Source organism: Oncorhynchus gorbuscha, unplaced genomic scaffold, assembly GCF_021184085.1.
Source record: "Oncorhynchus gorbuscha isolate QuinsamMale2020 ecotype Even-year unplaced genomic scaffold, OgorEven_v1.0 Un_scaffold_1128, whole genome shotgun sequence".
Taxonomy (NCBI): Eukaryota; Metazoa; Chordata; class Actinopteri; order Salmoniformes; family Salmonidae; genus Oncorhynchus; species Oncorhynchus gorbuscha.
In genome coordinates this window covers 192,501-201,976 of record NW_025746000.1, presented here as the reverse complement: position 1 = coordinate 201,976, position 9,476 = coordinate 192,501, and the positions used below count along the sequence as shown (strand labels likewise).

Genomic DNA, 9,476 nt, shown 5'->3' with positions numbered 1-9,476 from the left:
TGTTGCTGAGGGAATATTGTTTTGTGAAACTGCTGCATCTGTTGTTACACAAGTGCGTACCTAACGACAAGTTATTCTTTCTTATACCGGGAGTTGAACCTAGGCCACCTGGGTGAAAACCAGAATCTATTCAACGTTTAAAAACCCTTGTATAATTTGAATCTACATAACAAGTCACATTTCCTGTTGCTGAGGGAATATGGTTTTGTTGTGTGAAAATGCTGCATCTGTTGGTACACAAGTGCGTACCAAACGAAAAGATATCCTTTCCCATACCGGGAGTTGAACCCGGGCCACCTGGGTGAAAACCAGGAATCCTAACACTAGACCATATGGGAAGACAGATACTTATAATACACATCACAGACAAATCTTTAAATGTTGACATTATGCCTGTTTGATTTATAAGCTACATCTTTTTTTCATACAGTATCATTCCCAGCTTGATTTCAGTCAATTAAATAAAGTATTGAGCAAGCCAGCAGTTGAACCTAGAATCTTCTGATCCGTAGTCAGACACGTTATCCATTGCGCTACTGGCCCTGCGTCTAAACTGATGTCAGATCACAGCTAGACCAGTGTACACAGTCATGGCGTCTGTCAACATCAAGGTTCCTTGGTTTTCTGTTTCAGATGCATATCTTAATTTGATCCTCCTGTTGTTGCATGAATTTTACTGCAGAGCAAGAAATGCAGCCATGAAGTTTATTCAACGTTTAAAAAGCTTTGTATAATTTGAATCTACATAACATGTCACATTTCCTGTTGCTGAGGGAATATGGTTTTGTTGTGTGAAAATGCTGCATCTGTTGGTACACAAGTGCGTACCAAACGAAAAGATATCCTTTCCCATACCGGAGTTGAACCCGGGCCACCTGGGTGAAAACCAGGAATCCCTAACCGCTAGACCATATGGGAAGACACATACTTATAATACACATCACAGACAAATCTTTAAATGTTGACATTATGCCTGTTTGATTTATAAGCTTTTTTCTCAGAGATGTTGGGGATCTTTTTTTTGAAGTGAGAACATACAGTATCATTCCCAGCTTGATTTCAGTCAATTAAATAAAGTATTGAGCAAGCCAGCAGTTGAACCTAGAATCTTCTGATCCGTAGTCAGACACGTTATCCATTGCGCTACTGGCCCCACGTCTAAACTGATGTCAGATCACAGCTAGACCAGTGTACACAGTCATGGCGTCTGTCAACATCAAGGTTCCTTGGTTTTCTGTTTCAGATGCATATCTTAATTTGATCCTCCTGTTGTTGCATGAATTTTACTGCAGAGCAAGAAATGCAGCCATGAAGTTTATTCAACGTTTAAAAAGCTTTGTATAATTTGAATCTACATAACATGTCACATTTCCTGTTGCTGAGGGAATATGGTTTTGTTGTGTGAAAATGCTGCATCTGTTGGTACACAAGTGCATACCAAACGAAAAGATATCCTTTCCCATACCGGGAGTTGAACCCGGGCCACCTGGGTGAAAACCAGGAATCCTAACCGCTAGACTATATGGGAAGACACATACTTATAATACACATCACAGACAAATCTTTAAATGTTGACATTATGCCTGTTTGATTTATAAGCTACATCTTTTTTCATACAGTATCATTCCCAGCTTGATTTCAGTCAATTAAATAAAGTATTGAGCCAGCCAGGAGTTGAACCTAGAATCTTCTGATCCGTAGTCAGACACGTTATCCATTGCGCCACTGGCCCCACGTCTAAACTGAAGTCAGATCACAGCTAGACCAGTGTACACAGTCATGGCGTCTGTCAACATCAAGGTTCCTTGGTTTTCTGTTTCAGATGCATATCTTAATTTGATCCTCCTGTTGTTGCATGAATTTTACTGCAGAGCAAGAAATGCAGCCATGAAGTTTATTCAACGTTTAAAAAGCTTTGTATAATTTGAATCTACATAACATGTCACATTTCCTGTTGCTGAGGGAATATGGTTTTGTTGTGTGAAAATGCTGCATCTGTTGGTACACAAGTGCATACCAAACGAAAAGATATCCTTTCCCATACCGGGAGTTGAACCCGGGCCACCTGGGTGAAAACCAGGAATCCTAACCGCTAGACCATATGGGAAGACACATACTTATAATACACATCACAGACAAATCTTTAAATGTTGACATTATGCCTGTTTGATTTATAAGCTACATCTTTTTTTCATACAGTATCATTCCCAGCTTGATTTCAGTCAATTAAATAAAGTATTGAGCCAGCCAGGAGTTGAACCTAGAATCTTCTGATCCGTAGTCAGACACGTTATCCATTGCGCCACTGGCCCCACGTCTAAACTGAAGTCAGATCACAGCTAGACCAGTGTACACAGTCATGGCGTCTGTCAACATCAAGGTTCCTTGGTTTTCTGTTTCAGATGCATATCTTAATTTGATCCTCCTGTTGTTGCATGAATTTTACTGCAGAGCAAGAAATGCAGCCATGAAGTGTATTCAACGTTTAAAAATAATTGTATAATTTGCTACATGACATATTTCATGTTGCTGAGGGAATATTGTTGAGAAACTGCTGCATCTGTTGTTACACAAGTGGGTATCTAATGACAAGATATCCTTTCCCATACCGGGAGTTGAACTGGCCACCTGGGAAAACCAGGAATCCTTACCGCTTATTGGAAGAAACATACTTAAAATACACATCACAGTCAAATCTTTAAATGTTGACATTATGCCTGTTTGATTTAAAAGCACATCTTTTTTTAATACAGTATCATTCCCTGCTTGATTTCAGTCAATTAAACAAAGTATTGAGCCAGCCAGGAGTCGAACCTAGAATCTTCTGATCCGTAGTCAGACACTTCCATTCAAATCAAATCAAATCAAATTTTATTTGTCACAGCATACCATGGTTAGCAGATGTTAATGCGAGTGTACGAAATGTTCTTGTGCTTCTGTTCCATAACCAACAAGTAATCTAACTTGATCAATTCCAAAACTACTGTCTTATACACAGTGTAAGGGATAAGGAACATGTACATAAGGATATATGAATGAGTGATGGTACAGAGCTGCATACAGTAGATGGTATCGAGTACAGTATATACATATGAGATGAGTGTGTAGACAAAGTAAACAAAGTGGCATAGTTAAAGTGGCTAGTGATACATGTGTTACATAAGGATGCAGTCGATGATGTAGAGTACAGTATATACATATGCATATGAGATGAATAATGTAGGGTAAGTAACATTATATAAGGTAGCATTGTTTAAAGTGGCTAGTGATATATTTACATCATTTCCCATCAATTCCCATTATTAAAATGGCTGGAGTTGGGTCAGTGTCAATGACAGTGTGTTGGCAGCAGCCACTCAATGTTAGTGGTGGCTGTTTAACAGTCTGATGGCCTTGAGATAGAAGCTGTTTTTCAGTCTCTCGGTCCCAGCTTTGATGCACCTGTACTGACCTCGCCTTCTGGATGATAGCGGGGTGAACAGGCAGTGGTTCGGGTGGTTGATGTCCTTGATGATCTTTATGGCCTTCCTGTAACAACGGGTGGTGTAGGTGTCCTGGAGGGCAGGTAGTTTGCCCCCGGTGATGCGTTGTGCAGTCCTCACTACCCTCTGGAGAGCCTTACGGTTGAGGGCGGAGCAGTTGCCGTACCAGGCGGTGATACAGCCCGCCAGGATGCTCTCGATTGTGCATCTGTAGAAGTTTGTGAGTGCTTTTGGTGACAAGCCAATTTCTTCAGCCTCCTGAGGTTGAATAGGCGCTGCTGCGCCTTCTTCACGACGCTGTCAGTGTGAGTGGACCAATTCAGTTTGTCTGTGATGTGTATGCCGAGGAACTTAAAACTAGCTACCCTCTCCACTACTGTTCCATCGATGTGGATAGGGGTGTTCCCTCTGCTGTTTCCTGAAGTCCACAATCATCTCCTTAGTTTTGTTGACGTTGAGTGTGAGGTTATTTTCCTGACACCACACTCCGAGGGCCCTCCCTCCTCCCTGTAGGCCGTCTCGTCGTTGTTGGTAATCAAGCCTACCACTGTTGTGTCGTCCAAACTTGATGATTGAGTTGGAGGCGTGCGTGGCCACGCAGTCGTGGGTGAACAGGGAGTACAGGAGAGGGCTCAGAACGCACCCTTGTGGGGCCCCCTGTTGAGGATCAGCGGGGAGGAGATGTTGTTGCCTACCCTCACTGGCACCACGTCTAAGCTGAAGTTAGGTCACAGCTAGACAAATGTACACAGTCATAGCGTCTGTCAACAACAAGGTTCCTTGGTTTTCTGTTTCAGATGCATATCTTAATTTGATCCTCCTGTTGTTGCATGAATTTTACTGCAGAGCAAGAAATGCAGCCATGAAGTGTATTCAACGTTTAAAAAGCCTTGTATAATTTGAATCTACATAACATGTCACATTTCCTGTTGATGAGGGAATATTGTTGTGTTGTGTGAAACTGCTGCATCTGTTGTTACACAAGTGGGTACCTAACGAAAAGATATTCTTTCCCATACCGGAGTCGAACCCAGGCCACCTGGGTGAAAAAAAGGAATCCTAACACTTAGACCATATGGGAAGACATATACTTAAAATACACATCACAAACAAATCTTTAAATGTTGACATTATGCCTGTTGGATTCAAAAACTACATCTTTCTTCTCAGAGATGTTGGGGAATGTCCAGATGAAATCCGTCTAAAATGTGTTTGAAGTGAGAACAGCCAGAAGCACTGAAAGTTATACAGTATCATTCCCAGCTTGATTTCAGTCAATTAAATAAAGTATTGAGCCAGCCAGGAGTCGAACCTAGAATCTTCTGATCCGTAGTCAGACACGTTATCCATTGCGCCACTGGCCCCACGTATAAGCTGAAGTCAGGTCACAGCTAGACCAGTGTACACAGTCTTGGCGTCTGTCAACAACAAGGTTCCTTGGTTTTCTGTTTCAGATGCATATCTTAATTTGATCCTCCTGTTGTTGCATGAATTTTACTGCAGAGCAAGAAATGCAGCCATGAAGTTTATTCAACGTTTAAAAAGCTTTGTATAATTTGAATATACATAACATGTCACATTTCCTGTTGCTGAGGGAATATTGTTGTGTTGTGTGAAACTGCTGCATCTGTTGTTACACAAGTGGTTACCTAACGAAAAGATATTCTTTCCCATATCAGGAGTTGAACCCAGGCCACCTGGGTGAAAACCAGGAATCCTAACCGCTAGACCATATGGGAAGACACATACTTAAAATACACATCACAGACAAATCTTTAAATGTTGACATCATGCCTGTTGGATTTAAAAGCTACATCTTTTTTTCTCAGAGATGTTGGGGAATGTCCAGATGAAATCCGTCTAAAATGTGTTTGAAGTGAGAACAGCCAGAAGCACTGAAAGGTATACAGTATCATTCCCAGCTTGATTTCAGTCAATTAAACAAAGTATTGAGCCAGCCAGGAGTCGAACCTAGAATCTTCTGATCCGTAGTCAGACACATTATCCATTGCGCCACTGGCCCCACGTCTAAGCTGAAGTCAGGTCACAGCTAGACCAGTGTACACAGTCTTGGCGTCTGTCAACAACAAGGTTCCTCGGTTTTCTGTTTCAGATGCATATCTTAATTTGATCCTCCTGTTGTTGCATGAATTTTACTGCAGAGCAAGAAAGGCAGCCATGAAGTTTATTCAACGTTTAAAAAGCTTTGTATAATTTGAATATACATAACATGTCACATTTCATGTTGCTGAGGGAATATTGTTGTGTTGTGAGAAACTGCTGCATCTGTTGTTACACAAGTGGGTACCTAATGACAAGATATTCTTTCCCATAACGGGAGTTGAACCCGGGCCACCTGGGTGAAAACAAGGAATCCTAACCGCTAGACCATATGGGAAGACACATACTTAAAATACACATCACAGACAAATCTTTAAATGTTGACATCATGCCTGTTGGATTTAAAAGCTAAATCTTTTTTTCTCAGAGATGTCGGGGAATGTCCAGATGAAATCCGTCTAAAATGTGTTTGAAGTGAGAACAGCCAGAAGCACTGAAAGGTTTACAGTATCATTCCCAGCTTGATTTCAGTCAATTAAATAAAGTAATGAGCCAGCCAGGAGTCTAACCTAGAATCTTCTGATCCGTAGTCAGACACGTTATCCATTGCACCACTGGCCCCATGTCTAAGCTGAAGTCAGGTCACAGCTAGACCAGTGTACACAGTCATAGCGTCTGTCAACAACAAGGTTCCTTGGTTTTCTGTTTCAGATGCATATCTTAATTTGATCCTCCTGGTGTTGCATGAATTTTACTGCAGAGAAATAAATGCAGCCATGAAGTGTATTCAACGTTTAAAAACCCTTGTATAATTTGAATCTACATAACATGTCACATTTCCTGTTGCTGAGGGAATATTGTTGTGTTGTGAGAAACTGCTGCATCTGTTGTTACACAAGTGGATACCCTACGAAAATATATTCTTTCCCATACCGGGAGTTGAACCCGGGTCACCTGGGTGAAAACCAGGAATCTTAACTGCTAGACCATATGGGAAGACACATACTTAAAATACACATCACAGACAATTCTTTAAATGTTGACATTATGCCTGTTTGATTTAAAAGCTACATCTTTTTTTAATACAGTATCATTCCCTGCTTGATTTCAGTCAATTAAACAAAGTATTGAGCCAGCCAGGAGTCTAACCTAGAATCTTCTGATCCGTAGTCAGACACGTTATCCATTGCGCCACTGGCCCCACGTCTAGGCTGAAGTCAGGTCACAGCTAGACCAGTGTACCCAGTCATAGCGTCTCTCAACAACAAGGTTCCTTGGTTTTCTGTTTCAGATGCATATCTTAATTTGATCCTCCTGTTGTTGCATGAATTTTACTGCAGAGCAAGAAATGCAGCCATGAAGTGTATTCAACGTTTAAAAATAATTGTATAATTCGAATCTACATGACATGTCACATTTCATGTTGCTGAGTGAATATTGTTGTGTTGTGTGAAACTGCTGCATCTGTTGTTACACAAGTGGGTACCTAACGAAAATATATTCTTTCCCATACCGTGAGTTGAACCCGGGCCACCTGGGTGAAAACCAGGAATCCTAACCGTTAGACCATATGGGTAGACAGATACTTAAAATACACATCACAGACAAATCTTTAAATGTTGATATTATGCCTGTTGGATTTAAAAGCTACATCTTTTTTTCTCAGAGATGTTGGGGAATGTCCAGATGAAATCCGTCTAAAATGTGTTTAAAGTGAGAACAGCCAGAAGCACTGAAAGGTATACAGTATCATTCCCAGCTTGATTTCAGTCAATTAAATAAAGTATTGAGCCAGCCAGGAGTTGAACCTTGAATCTTCTGATCCGTAGTCAGACACGTTATCCATTGCACCACTGGCCCCACGTCTAAACTGAAGTCAGGTCACAGCTAGACCAGTGTACACAGTCATGGCGTCTGTCAACATCAAGGTTCCTTGGTTTTCTGTTTCAGATGCATATCTTAATTTGATCCTCCTGTTGTTGCATGAATTTTACTGCAGAGCAAGAAATGCAGCCATGAAGTGCATTCAACGTTTAAAAAGCCTTATATAATTTGAATTTACATAACAAGTCACATTTCCTGTTGCTGAGGGAATATTGTTGTGTTGTGAGAAACTGCTGCATCTGTTGTTACACAAGTGGGTACCTAACGAAAATATATTGTTTCCATACTGGTAGTTGAACCCAGTCTACCTGGGTGAAAACCAGGAATCCTAACCGCTAGACCATATGGGAAGACACATACTTAAAATACACATCACAGACAAATCTTTAAATGTTGACATCATGCCTATTGGATTTAAAAGCTACATCTTTTTTCTCAGAGATGTTGGGGAATGTCCAGATGAAATCCGTCTAAAATGTGTTTGAAGTGAGAACAGCCAGAAGCACTGAAAGGTATACAGTATCATTCCCAGCTTGATTTCAGTCAATTAAACAAATTATTGAGCCAGCCAGGAGTCAAACCTAGAATCTTCTGATCCGTAGTCAGACACGTTCTCCATAGCACCACTGGCCCCACGTCTAAGCTTAAGTCAGGTCACAGCTAGACCAGTGTACACAGTCATAGTGTCTGTCAAAAACAAGGTTCCTTGGTTTTCTGTTTCAGATGCATATCTTAATTTGATCCTCCTGTTGTTGCATGAATTTTACTGCAGAGCAAGAAATCCAGCCATGAAGTTTATTCAACGTTTAAAAAGCTTTGTATATACATAACATGTCACATTTCCTGTTGCTGAGAGAATATTGTTTTGTTGTGTGAAACTGCTGCATCTGTTGTTACACAAGTGGGTACCTAACGATAAGATGATCTTTACCATACCGGTAGTTGAACCCAGGCCACCTGTGTGAAAACCAGGAATCCTAACCGCTAGACCATATGGGAAGACAAAAACTTAAAATACACATCACAGACAAATCTTTAAATGTTGACATTATGCCTGTTGGAATTAAATGCTACATCTTTTTTCTCAGAGATGTTGGGGAATGTCCAGATGAAATCCGTCTAAAATGTGTTTTGAAGTGAGAACAGCCAGAAGCACTGAAAGGTATACAGTATCATTCCCTGCTTGATTTCAGTCAATTAAACAAAGTATTGAGCCAGCCAGGAGTCAAACCTAGAATCTTCTGATCCATAGTCAGACACGTTATCCATTGCGCCACTGGCACCACGTCTAAGCTGAAGTCAGGTCACAGCTAGACCAGTGTACACAGTCATGGCGTCTGTCAACAACAAGGTTCCTTGGTTTTCTGTTTGAGATGCATATCTTAATTTGATCCTCCTGTTGTTGCATGAATTTTACTGCAGAGCAAGAAATGCAGCCATGAAGTGTATTCAACGTTTAAAAAGCCTTGTATAATTTGAATCTACATAACAAGTCACATTTCCTGTTGCTGAGGGAATATTGTTGTGTTGTGAGAAACTGCTGCATCTGTTGTTACACAAGTGGGTACCTAATGACAAGATATTCTTTCCCATACCGGAAGTTGAACCCGGGCCACCTGGGTGAAAACAAGGAATCCTAACCACTAGACCATATGGGAAGACACATACTTAAAATACACATCACAGACAAATCTTTAAATGTTGACATTATGCCTGTTGGATTTAAAAGCAACATCTTTTTTCTCAGAGAGGTTGGGGAATGTCCAGATGAAATCCATCTATAATGTGTTTGAAGTGAGAACAGCCAGAAGCACTGAAAGGTAAACAGTATCATTCCCAGCTTGATTTCAGTCAATTAAGTAAATTATTGAGCCAGCCAGGAGTCGAACCTAGAATCTTCTGATCTGTAGTCAGACACGTTATCCATTGTGCCACTGGCCCCACGTCTAAAACAAAGTCAGGTCACAGCTAGACCAGTGTACACAGTCATAGCGTCTCTCAACAACAAGGTTCCTTTTTTTTCTGTTTCAGATGCATATCTTAATTTGA

The 9,476-nt window shown here is 40.8% G+C and overlaps 3 non-coding genes across 3 annotated transcripts; all 3 read right to left on the bottom strand.

The window, feature by feature from the left end:
- Window positions 1-2,035: 2,035 nt before the first annotated feature.
- Window positions 2,036-2,107, bottom strand: trnae-uuc. The gene has a single exon. It is a non-coding gene; the product is annotated as a tRNA-Glu (tRNA).
- Window positions 2,108-4,773: 2,666 nt separating this feature from the next.
- trnar-acg lies at window positions 4,774-4,846 on the bottom strand. Its single transcript has one exon. It is a non-coding gene; the product is annotated as a tRNA-Arg (tRNA).
- Window positions 4,847-9,295: 4,449 nt separating this feature from the next.
- On the bottom strand, window positions 9,296-9,368 carry trnac-aca. The gene has a single exon. It is a non-coding gene; the product is annotated as a tRNA-Cys (tRNA).
- Window positions 9,369-9,476: the final 108 nt, after the last annotated feature.